This window comes from Notamacropus eugenii, chromosome 4 (genome assembly GCF_028372415.1).
Source record: "Notamacropus eugenii isolate mMacEug1 chromosome 4, mMacEug1.pri_v2, whole genome shotgun sequence".
NCBI classification, from domain to species: Eukaryota; Metazoa; Chordata; class Mammalia; order Diprotodontia; family Macropodidae; genus Notamacropus; species Notamacropus eugenii.
The window spans coordinates 458037533-458050658 of record NC_092875.1 but is presented as its reverse complement, the minus strand read 5'-3'; the positions used below and the strand labels follow the sequence as shown (position 1 = coordinate 458050658).

General features: G+C 38.0%; 1 pseudogene; it reads right to left on the bottom strand.

Annotated features, from left to right (window-relative positions):
• Positions 1-4876: 4876 nt before the first annotated feature.
• Positions 4877-10741, bottom strand: LOC140502707 (E3 ubiquitin-protein ligase Topors-like; annotated as a pseudogene).
• Between the last annotated feature and the right edge of the window lie 2385 nt (positions 10742-13126).

Here is a 13126-nt window from a genome sequence, read left to right as displayed (position 1 = left end):
TGAGGTAAACAGGGTTAAGTGGCTTGCAAAGGGTCACACAACTAGTAAGCGTTTGGGGTCACATTTGAACTCAGGTCCTCCTGACTCCAGGTCCAGCACTCTATCTACTGAAATGATTTGTCTTAGAGGAGATCTCCAAACTGGGGATGGGAACTATCTGTTGCACATACTATGGAAGAGATTCTCTATTCAGGTATGATTTTAACTAGATGACTTCCAATTTTTTCCCAACTGAAAGAGCCTATGATTCTATACATAGTTTTCCCATTCTGCCTGTTTTCATTACAAAGCCAGCATTAAAACATCATGAGTACAAAATATCCTTATTAATGAGAAGATACAACAAACAGTTCTAGGAAATGGCAATGATCTGGGAAACAGAGGGTCACTCATTTGAGAACAACTTCCAGATTAATCTGAACCATAATGAACAGATGAGAATGTTTCAGGATTATACATCAATTTCTCCTTCATCACTGCTACTTTGACTTCAAACCTCATACTCAGATGTAATTTCATGGAAAATCAGAGAACAAGGACAAAATAAATTCATTGTTGTGGACTTATTTAAGATACTATATATGGAGGGGAAAGGAATTCCATGTAAAATCATTTGTCAGTAACTTGGTTTGAAATGACGTCACTGTGCCTGTGTAGGGCTAACAGCCAAGTAATAGGAAATAGCCACTTGTGCTAACTCAAAAAAACAATGAGCAAACATTCTTTAAAAATGGAAAATACAGTGTCTGCAAGAATACAGCTTTATGATGCCTCTACTTTCTATTTCTAAGTGGATTTTGAATTAGGTGATCAGGCAGCCAGGCCTTGTCCCCTACATGGTTGAGTAGATAATTACATCTAAATAAGACAATGATTTAACGCAGGCTATCTAACTTCATTGCACAGGTTGATTCTTTTTCACTTAATCATTATAACTGTGTCTTTTCCATTACACCTTGGGATGTGCAAGCATCATTTTAGAGATAATATAATTGAAAGGTTTTAAAAATCAATAAAAAAGTAAATGCAGTTAAAAGTGTAGTCTCTTCACTTGCACTAACTATGTAAAAGTGATGAGTTTAACACCCAGTTAAATCTAAAGCAATATATATTTATTTAAGGGCCAGCAAACATACTTATGTAAGTATGTAAGGAATTAGGTGCTGAAAATATGAAAATAAAGTAGAAAACTGTCCCTGTCCTAATTGAACTGATACTATTCTGAAGAATTAGTTTACTAGTAACTAATATTTATGGAGAAATTTAATAGTTACAAAATATTTTAAATATATAATTTCATTTGAACCTCAAAAATTGTATAAATATTATAGGCATTTTTATCTCTATGGATGAAAAAACAGGCTCAAATTAAGTTAAGTGACTTGCTCATTATCATGTAAAGCATCAGGGAGGAGAGCTGAGCTCAGGTCTTCCTGATTCAAAGTCCCACTCTTGAGCCATTATAGTATACTGTTGCTCACACTTTATGCCATTTTGGCAATGATTCATTCATTCACTCAATGAATAATTGTTAGAGGCAGGTAGGTAGCATGGTGGATAGTGTGTGGTTCTTGACCTAGGTTCGCATCTTGACACTTAGTACTATGTGACCCTGAGCAAAGCACTTACTAGGGGTGGGAAACCTGTGATTTTAAAGCCCCATGTGGCATGAAGGCCACAGGATCCCCACCCCTAAACCTTTCTCAGCTTCAGTTTTCTACTTTGTCAATGATGATGAAAACAACAGTACTTCACAGAGTAACTGTAAAAATCACTCACGTAAAATTCTTTGATGACCTCAAGTATTTTATAAATCATCGATATTAGTAATATGAAGTTACCTATTATGAAAAAGGCACAATATTAGACACTGAGAGATACAAAGATAAATAAGATATGTTCCACATTCTTACTATTAGAGAGTTTAAAATTTAGTAGGAGAGATGAGACCAAATAATTAAAATGTAAAGAGAATAAGGTAAGTAAATAAGAAAGTTATAAGCAAAGTTATAAGAGAAATTACAGCGGGAAGGCATTCTAGACTTAGGGAAAGAGAGAACAGAGAAGAAGAGGCACTGAGCTGAGTCTTAAAAAAGAAGTAAAGATTTCAGTAGCCAGCAATGGCGAGGAGTAGGGTTTTCAAGATGATGGGAAATGCAGAGGGTTCAGATATGGGGGAAGTGATGGTACATAGAGAGTAAGTCTTCTATCTGATCAAAGCATAGAAGATTTGGGAGTGCAGTGTAAGACAGAGCTGCAAGGGCACTAGCTAAAGCCGAATTGTGGAGTATCTTAAGTACGTGACTAAGGAGGTCAGATATTATTTTGAGATAATAAGGATTTTCAAAGTATTGACTTTTTATTAGTAAGCAGATCTGGACACCAGTATGAAAGACCAGTTAGACTGTGTGGGGATTGGTGGTGGTGGTGGTGGTGGTGGTGGTGGTGTGTGTGTGTGTGTGTGTGTGTGTGTGTGTGTGTGTGTGTGTGTGTGTGTGTGTGTGTGTAAGAATCGACTAATGCTAAGGAGACAAGACCAATTAGAAACTACTCCCACAGAGGTCCAAGCAAGTGGAAATAAAAGCCTAACCTAAAATAGAACAATCAGATTTAAAGGCCAAACTACATAATCCTTGGAAAACCATTTGAAAAAGTTTTAACAAAGTAAGGGCAAGCTATGAAGAGACTTTGCCAAATGGAAGATATGGAAAAGCACATTCCACTAACAGACAGGCTACCAGGCAAATCTGCTCTGTTTCTGGAATACCTTAACTATTCTGGGGCACTGTGAAAAGGAACTTTCACTAGGACTTCAGATCTTTACTAAAACACTCTGTTCCCAGTATTTATAACTGATCTGGATGACAAAGAGGAAATGAAAAGGAGCGAGGAAGAGTTCTATTGTGACCTTAGCAAAAGCAAGTTGACAGCTTATTTTACATCCTGAAGAAGAAAGGGAAAATGTGAAAACCTGCATTTTCTTCTGAAAGGCAATCAAAACATAACAAAATGTCTCCCAGATGTCATTACAAAGTAACAACACAAGCCACTCTGTCTCCAGGATTTCATTGTGACAAGTTAATGTCTTAAAATTTAAGTGATTCCAAGGTACCGATTGTACATACCCTGAGCTTTATTTCATGACTGATTTCCCATTGTTATAAGATATATGAAGCATTAAAGATAATCTTGTCAAATTGCTTTAACTTTGAAAGTGATGTTCTTATGTGTTTAAAGAAGATCTATAGAGCTTTTAGAAGTTTTCATTATTATTCTCTAAAATTTCTTTAGATAGAAATACAAAGTTGCTTTTAATACCTACCAGTGGATTTGTAGAACTGTTGCTTAGAGCCCTTCATTGTCCAGCTGATGTAATGTGATAGTGACTGCAAAGCCTGATGTTGTACAGCGATAAAATTTCGATTCTGGAGAGTAGAAAGAAGGCTGTCGATGTGCAATGTATAAATGTATGACTCCCCTGGGAACAGACAATTGGGCCATTTTGGAGAGAGAACACAGGAACAAGCCATGTAAGGTTGTTATAGAAAAACTGATATATTTGACATGCTGTCTTATTCTGTACTTCTGAATTTTAGAGGCAGAATCAAATTTCAGGTATATGGCACGAATTATCAAACATATGAAAAAGAAACTCCTTAAATATGTATTTGTTTCAGCATAGCTAGAATAATAATATAATCTTAAAAGGTCTTGAGAGCCTCCATGTAGGATTCAGTCACCCCAAGTCTAGCCCATGGACTTTATCCATCTATTTTACATATTTCTTTAATCTATTGGTATCAGAAGTAATGATATCAATTTACCTTTTAATAAAACTTCAAAGTTTACGTAGCACTTTCCAAACAACAACTTTGTGAGGTGTAGTACAAATATTGTCATCATAAATAAGGAATCTGAGGTTCAGAGAAGTTTGCTGACTTGTCCACACAGACACAGGTAGGAAGTGCAAGTGTCTGAAATTTTATTGCAGATTAAATGAAAAGCAATCAATTACATACACTTTTTCAAAGAATAATTGAAGACTAAAATTTCCCATTTAATGAAATGCATGCTATCAAGACAGTATATAATTATTGATGGGCAAGTCTAAAAGTCAGTAGCTTAATTTAAATAAGTACTTAAATGTTTATTTTAATTTTATGAAATAATTTTGAAGCTCCTGGACTTGTAACATCAAGCATGTAACCTTATGGTAACAAACTTTTCCCTTATTAGCATACTAGTAGTCCTCTGATTATAGCACTCCTAAAATGGTTTAGTGCATTTACATCTCCATTTGGAATGAGGAAGGAAGTGAGAAGCTCAAGAATTGAAAATAAGAAAAAAGGTGGAGGGAGCAGTCTTATTGAAATTTACAAGCTCCTAGTAACAAAATATGAATAAATCAAGTTATTACATATAATTTCATCATTTGTTTTTTTTTCTTCGTACAGACTTCAGAAGTTCTTTCTGTCAGTGTAGATTTCATCCGTAACTTAAAATCTTAATTAATTTCCTAAGACACAGAGAAGTCAAGGTTTTACCCTTAATCACCCAGCCAGTACGTGTCAAAGTGGGATTTGAGTTCATTAAGGCAGATGTGGTTTTCAATATATATTCATGCCAATGTAAGTATAAAAGACCTCTTTTTCAGTTCAGAGTTATTCAGTTACCTCAGAACTTTTAAAAGCTGTTTGACTAAAAGTGAGAAAGATTGTAAAAGATAAAAAAGGTTTATGTCCCTTAAAAAAAAAACAACAAAAAAAAACCCTTTTCTTTGGAAATCATATATAGCATCAAAGAAGAGACATTTTCTCAAGGCTCAAAAATTGAGAACCACAGAGTTGAGCACTTAAGTTCATGAGGTATTGGAATTTTATGGCATTCTAGTAAGAAGAGGAGAAAAACACATAGTGATTGCACGTTCCTTGTCCAGGAGAGTGATTCTGTCATCTAGAGCAAATCTTTCCTCTTAATATGTCCCAACACAGGAAAGGAAGATGCTTTTTTTTTTTTAAACTATACTGAGTTACCAAGGTGTCATGTCTATCATATTTAGTATTCTCTTTCCTTCTGGTTCCTTGTTATCATCAATCTCAATTGCAAGTACAACTGAAGAACATTGAGAAGAATTAGTTTCATGATTTCTCTTCTGTGTTGTTTTTGCTTGTTATGATATATAGTTGTTTTAGTAGTTTTGACTTTATAAACTATCTCTGCACTCAGGCTTGTATCTGTTCTTGCTGGATCTGTCTGAAAAGGTGTCACTCTCCATAAGATTGGCCAGTCTTTTAATGGGTACCTTCCAAGTGTTGAATTTTGCATTTTTGTTTCCCTTCAGACTTTTCACATTTCACTTGGTCAAATACTACATATATATCCCTTGTTTCCTTACTGGATCGAGTCCTTGACTCTACTTTTCATTACAGTAATGCCTGCTTTCATTGTGACTACTTTCCTTCCTAGTCTTTGTCCATTAAAATAAAATCAGAATTCTAAGTTCCAGACTAGTAGATTGTCTAAAATAGTGAACTATGGATAGAGTTTGTACATGATGAGTCATAGCCATTCTTAGCTTTAATATAGTTAGTATACTCACATTGATATCTTCTTCTATAATTATTTCTTTTTCTTATTTAAAGTTTTCGACATTCATTTCCACAAAATTCTGAGTTCCAGATTTTCTTCCCATTTCTCCCCTTCCCCCACCCCAGAATGCCTTGCATTCTGATTACCAATTCCACCAATCTACCCTCCCTTCTAACACTCCTCCCTTCCCTTGTCCCCATCTTCTCTCTCGCTTATCTTGTAGGGCAAGATAAATTTCTATACCCCATTACCAGTATTTATTATTTCCCAGTTGTACACAAAAACAATTCTCAGCATTTGTTCCTAAAACTTTGAGTTCCAACTTCTCTTCCTTCTTCCCTTCTTACCCATCCCTACTGAGAAGGCAAGCAATTCAATATAAGTTACATATGTGTAGTTTTTCAAATGACTTCCTTGACAGTCATGAGGTGTAAGACTAACTATATTTCCCTCCATCCTACCTTGCCCCCATTTCTTCTATTCTTTCTTTTGACCTTGTTCCTCCCCACAAGTGTTTACTTCTAATTTCTCCCTTCTACTATTTGCTCTCACTTCCATCATCTCTTCCACCTTGCTTATCTCCTTCTCCCCTACTTTCCTGTAGTATAAGATAGGTTTTCATGTGAAATTGAGTGTGCATGTTAATCTTTCCTTGAGCCAAATGTGATGAGAGTAAGCTTCCCTTTATCCCTCTCGTCTCCTTGCTTTTCCTCTCCATTGGAAAAGCTTTTTCTTGCCTTTTTTTATGTGAGATCATATGCTCTCTGTCTCTCTCATTCTCTCTCTCTCTGTCTCTGTCTCTCTGTCTCTCTCTCCGTCTCTCTCTCTCTCTGTATATGTGTGCGTGTGAGTGTTGTGGGTGTGTGTAAAATCCCTTCAACTACCCAAATACTGAGAAAAGTTTCAAGAGTTAGAAATGTTATCTTTCCATGTAGGAATGTAAGCAGCCCAACGTTAGTGGGTCCCTTGTGATTTCTCTTTCCTCTTTACCTTTTCATGCTGCTCTTGATTCTTGTGCTTGAAAGTCAAATCTTCCATTCAGCTCTGGTCTTTTCATCAAGTATGCTTGAAAATCCTCTATTTCAATGAATGACCATTTTTCCCTATGAAGTATTCTACTCAGTTTTGCTGGGTAGTTGATTCTTGGTTTTAACCCTAATTCCTTTGACTTCTACAATATCACATTCAAAGCCTTTCAATTCCTTAATGTAGAAGCTGCTAGATCTTGTGTTATCCTCATTGTATTTCCACAATACTTGAAATCTTTATTTCTAGCTGCTTGCAAGATTTTCTCCTTGACAGCAGAACTCTGAAATTTGGCTACAATATTCCTAGGAGTTTCCCTTTTTGCATCTCTTTCAGGAGATGATCAGGGGATTCTTTCAATATTTATTTTGCCCTGTGGTTCAAGAATATCAGGGCAGTTTTCCTTGATAATTTCATGAAAAATGATGTCTAGGATCTTTTTTGATCATGGCTTTCAGGCAGTCCCATAATTTTTAAATTGTCTCTCCTGGATCTATTTTCCAGGTCAGTTGTTTTTCCAATGAGATATTTTATATTGTCTTCCATTTTTTCATTCTTTTAGCGTTGTTTTGTAATTTCTTGCTTTCACATAAAGTCAGTAGCTTCCAGCAGTTCCATTCTAATTTTTAAACAACTATTTTCTTTAGTGAGCTTTTGAACTTCTTTTTCTATTTGATTAATTCTGCTTTGTAAAGCATTCTTTTCCTCATTGGCTTTTTGGACCTCTTTTGCCAATTGAGTTAGTCTATTTTTAAAGGTATCATTTTCTTCAGCAATTTTTTTGGGTCTTGACAAGCTGTTGACTCACTTTTCACGATTTTCTGGCATCACTCTCATTTCTCTTCCCAATTTTTCCTCCACCTCTCTTGCTTGATTTTCAAAATCCTTTTTTGAACTCTTCCATGGCCTGAGCCTATTGCATGTGTATTTTGGATATTTGGGAAGCAGAGACCTTGACTTTTATGTCTTCCACTGATGGTAAGCATTGTTCTTCCTCATCAGAAGGGATGGGAGAAAATACCTGTTCAATAAGAAAGTAACCTTCTATAGTCTTGTTTTTTTTCTCTTTTTTGGGAATTTTCCTTAACAGGTACTTGACTTTGGGGTTCTTTGTCAAGGGCAGGGTACCCTCTGGGGACCTGTAAGTTTTTAGTTCCTCCAAGGTTGCACAATCAACGGAGAGGAATTTTCTCTGTGACCTGGCTCATGGCTGAGACTTAGATCAGCTGTTCAATTCCCCCAGGGGATTTAGGTGGGGGCAAGGCAGCCATTTATCACTGAGGTTTAGATCAGTGGCTCAATTCCCCCTGGGCCTTTCAGCTGAGGGCTCCAACAATGGAAGCTGGCTGCTGCTTGCAGGGGCAGGTGCCCACTGCTGCTGCTGCTGCTGCTACTGCTGCTGCAGCCTGGGACCAGCACCAGAGGAGAACCCTGCTTCCTTTTCACTGAGGTGAAAAAGCACTCTCACAGACTTTTGAAACTGCCTTTGGCGCCTGTGGGTTGAGGGATATGAGAACCTCCACTGCTGCTGGGGGTTCAGCCCTGGAGGCCTGGTCATGTCCTGTTCTTCCCAGTGCTGCATGGCCAAGGCTGGGCTGTGCTCTGCTTTGTGCCCAGGGTGACGGACCTTTCCTGTTGGCCTTCCAGGACACCCTGGGCTGGAAATCTCCTTCTCTGTGTCATTCAGTGGCTTTTGCTGCTCTAGAATTGGTTGAGAGTCTTTCTTTACAGGTATTTTATGGGTTGTGGGGAAAAAGCTAGAGTATATGTATCTTTCTACTCTGCCATCTTGGCTCCCTTGTATAATTATTTCTTAATACAATTCCTTATTCCAGCTTCTTGATCTTCTTTTATGATGCTCCAGAATCTTGACATGTTTCTCTCTCTTGGAACAGTGCTTTCACTTCTTAAAGATACTGTTAAGCATTTTCCAAATTATCTCTAGTTCTTGCTGTTTTCTTGTCCTTTCCTGTCTTTAAATTGGCTACTATCTGTGCTTCCTGATTACTTTTTTTGTCTATCACCTTCCGTGATATTTTCTATGGCTCTTTCAGTCGTGTCCATGTCTGCTGTAGGAATATGAATCTGAACTTCTTGATTGTTCCTCCATTTGAGCAATCTAAGCCTATATGGAGAACATACTTTTTCTACTAGGGGCAGCTAGGAGGTGCAGTGGATAGAGCACCAGTGCAGGAGTCAGGAGGACCTGAGTTCAAATCTCACCTCAGACACTTAACACTCACTAGCTGTGTGACCTTGGGCAGTCACTTAACCCCAGTTGCTTCATCCTAGGTCATCTCCAATCATCATGATGAATGTCTGGTCACTGGAGTCACATGGCTCATGAGGAGAAGTGAGGCTGTTGACCTGCCCAGCCCTCACTCACTCAAAACAAAGTCAAGTGCAAGTCATGTCATTATTTCTCTGATGGCACGGTCTTCCTCAGCAACGAGGGATGAACACACACACACACACGTGTGCACACACATACATACACTTTTTCTACTATCACTAATGAACTTAAGTCCCAGAGAGATGATGAAACTGATTGTTTCTTTTTTTTATTTTAAGTATCCTGCCAGATGGTGAGGTATTAGGATTACAATGATTTTTATTTGCCCATCTTCTGAAACAAATGAAAGTGGAGAGGCACATCTATTAAAATTACTATCACAGTATCTGGCATCTGGCTTCCTCACAGATTAATATTTCTCAGACTGAATCTTCTGAGTCAGAGGATAATCCCAAAAGTTCTGGGATTCTCTCAGTTGTTTTAACACATCCAACAATGCCATAATTATTTGATGAAGAGTCAGCATTATTGTTTTAGTTCTGATTGGTGTCTACTCCCATTGGAATCTAGGGTCTACTTATTACAACTTCTTCATCAGAGCTATCAGATCTGTTTAAATGGGAAGACAATGACTCTGGAGTTTCATAATCCTATGGAACTTGACTAGCAGTCAATACATTAGCATCTAATTGATGATTATTTGTCTTAGTCAAAATTAGCATGTTAAGCAAACATGTTCACCTTAAAAGGAAACTGAGCAAAACTGATAAATTTATGTAAAAAATAGTTCAAGTAAAAAAGCTTTCAAGTAATCAACAAAAGCTTGATTCTCTTCATCACAGCAAGTAACATTATTGAAGATAATATGCTGAATAATATTGACTAAAGATCTGTGTCTTACCATTATTCTAACCATTGAAAAGCTGCCACTCCATTAACCATGGAAATAAACTATGAAGGCAGGCAGGATTTCTACATCATAGCTAAAATATCCCTATAGTGATGATGATTTTGAATATGTCTAACAGGAATACTGAAACATACTGTTCTTCTGAAATTAATAGTATTTGATTCTTGAAAGATCTTGAAGGATCTTCCTTCTTGTCCCAAGATATGATGAATTCTATTATCCCACTATCTTTTGCTGGCGTAGATAATCCTTCAAACATTACTTAAATATAGGGTGCTATTTCAGTCCTTCAAAGGGAAGGATGTCTTTGGAAATAAATGTAAGCACTTTTCTCTTTTCTCCAGTTAGTTGTCCAGTATCAAAATCTTCATCCACTGGGACTAGTCAAAGTGCCTTAAGCATATTTCTTAGTCATGTTCCTAAATGAGGTCTTATGAAATATTCTTCAAAGTCATTTTGTGCCCTCACTGAATGTAAGATAGACTGAAATGACTTTTTGCATAGTGGACATTCAGCTTTATTTTATAATTCCTGTACACAACAGAAGCAGGTCCTGTGTGATCAAGAAATGCCACATTGTCAAATTTGTGCAAATGTGTACAGGGCACTTGAAATCAGGAGAAACATCAGCTGGAATTGCCCACCAGCTTTAGGTGAAAAGCTGTTGTCTACTGTAAATTCTTCTGATGACACTATCTCTCAGTGTTATCGAGCTGCACCAGCAAGGAAAGTTGATCCAGCCATTGAGAAGTATGAACCAGCTCTTCACCTTTCACTTTCCATGATCATCTCCCCACTCTATGCTTTGAGTGAAGGAGGAGCCACTGACTGTGACCTTTGTAACATAGGGCATGTATCATTTCTGTGCTAATGCAAGAAGTGTATGGGCTCCTTTTCAAGGGTCTTCTCACCAGAATACCCATGCTGACCAGCCTTAAACCTCTCTGCCAAGGCTCAAGGGATGACAAAACACCCCTGCTGCGAAAGTGGTGGCCCAGACAAAAGAAAAGCAGGTTGGCTGGGTTTTGTAAGGTTTCCTTCTGCCCCTTGGAATCTACTTTGCCTCCTTCTAGGGTAGGAGTGTAAAATAACTTAGCAAAATACCCTGTCATATAGTAAGCACATTTAAGTGCCTGTTTTCCTCTTTTGCTTCCCTGGATCTCACTATCTTTATCCTCAAGAAGGCACCTGCATTCCAGCAGGGGGAGACACCATCTATAATGCCATCCACCAAACACGTCTCCTTAAAAATTTAAATTTTTTCTTCATGTTTATGTAATGGTAATTTAAATGGAAAAATATTTTCTGTTCATTAATAGGCCCATGTGACCTGCCTGAGTCACATAGAAGTCTGAGTCCCATGGAACCTGTGGTGGGAGAAGTTTTCTTAATGGATGGAAGAGGAAGGGTAAAACAGATTCTGAAGCTGAACTATAGCACAGCTGGGAAGAAATCAGAAAGAGAGAAAAACAGCAGTCAGAACTGAAGGATGCAGGCAGCTGCCTGTGAGTGTGAGAGGGGCATTTTGATAGAGAGAAGCTTGTTTGCGATTTGTTTAAGGGACCTGGATTTTGAGAAACCTAGCAGGGGTAAGGCTTGGGGATGGTGTTGTTCTCTGTATTGTTTTTGTGTACAGACTTTTGTTGCTATGATGGATTTGACTTTCTGGTGAATGAATAAATGTTTTTGTTCTGTTTTCCATGGGGAGAGTCTGTGGTATTTCGCTACTCAGAATTGCACTGAGATATTCATGGCCACCAGGGTACTGTGAATATCACACTGGCACTACAAATGGTGATGAAGATAGGATTATGAAATCAGACCTCTATTTGGATACAGAAAGGCAGAGGAGAAAAAGGAAGAAATGAATGTCCCAGGGTGGGAGAATTTGCCTTATTCTTCCCTAGCAAGAGAATGGGCTAAAGGCACAGAGCTTTGTGAAAACTTGGAACCAAGGCTACAGAAGGGAGAACCCAGAGACTTAGATGTTTTCAGGGAATATCAACAGAACCAGGGAAAGAGCTTGCAAGGGTATGTAGGAGAGGCTGGGCCTTGGTAACAAGTTGTAGCCTTATGTGTAAAATCTGCTCTAAGAGAAAGCTTAGGTAGAAAGGGAGTTGGCTGGTTTGCATAAGAAGCTTTTTATGCAGCAACATTCAAACTCTCCATTAACAGAGCAAGCTAGAGGGTCTCAGGTGGTAGGAAAAGCTGTTGATAGTTTGGTTCAAAAAGAATCAAAAAAGTAATGAGAAAGGCTGCATGGGTAACTTCTCAGGCAGAAACACAACAGGAGAATTAAGGGGGCCCCACAGTGTTTGGGAAGGTAATTGAAGATTTTACTCAGCAAGAAGTTACAGATAGTTTGAACTGATTCACAAAAAGGATCCGAGAATTGTTGATGCCTTGGATGGTGAGAATCTGTGAAAAAGGTAAATTTCTTTGAGAGAAGAGTAAATAGCGAGCAGATTCAAAATCAGAATAGATTGACAAGAAAAGAATTATTTACTGCTCTGTTGAGAAAAGGGGTAGATTTTGGAAGAATGGATGGCATTCTGATGAACTAACTACACAAAATATATTGAACAAAGAGGCTTGATTTTAGACTGAGCAGGGAAATAAGAACGGCCCCTGCAGATGCTCCTGAAACATTATATCCAAGTTCATTGCATCTGCAAGGGAGAATGGGAGGCTGGTCAAGCCCCAGCTCAGATTAAGGAAAGCATGCTTTTAAGCAGAATGATGACCTCAAAACTTCAAGTGAGGAAACAGTGAACAACAGTGAATCAGGCTGTGGGTAGGTTCATGGGCTCCAGAATCATAGGTGACCCTATATCTACCCTGCTTCTGGTTATTGTCTCCTTGTTTCTTTTTGACTTTTTGTCTGTTCACCTTGTTTGTTGGATTTGTTTTCTGCAGGTTTAATACTCTCTACATGCAGATGCTTAAGCTGGATGTCACCTCTTGTCCATGACTGTGATATGTCACTCCTAGACCTGGCATCAACCAAGCTCTTGATGCCAGCTACAGAACAGATCCCTCGATTGGGACCTCTTGAGGAAAGGATAGCTCTATATTCAATCTCCGTAGGAAGAGGAGACCTTTGTCCCTCAGCCCAAGATTCCACTCAACGTTCATTGGAGGTGGGAATGATGGAGTATTTGTGCTCAAGACCAACCCTAATATATTGTTTTATATGCTTATTTTGTGGGTGCCTGTTATATTGCTAACAATGTCTGTTGACGTCAGTTGCCTAAGATATTGTTTTAAATGCTTATTTTTTTTTTTTGTTTTCCCTGTTACAGTTCTGC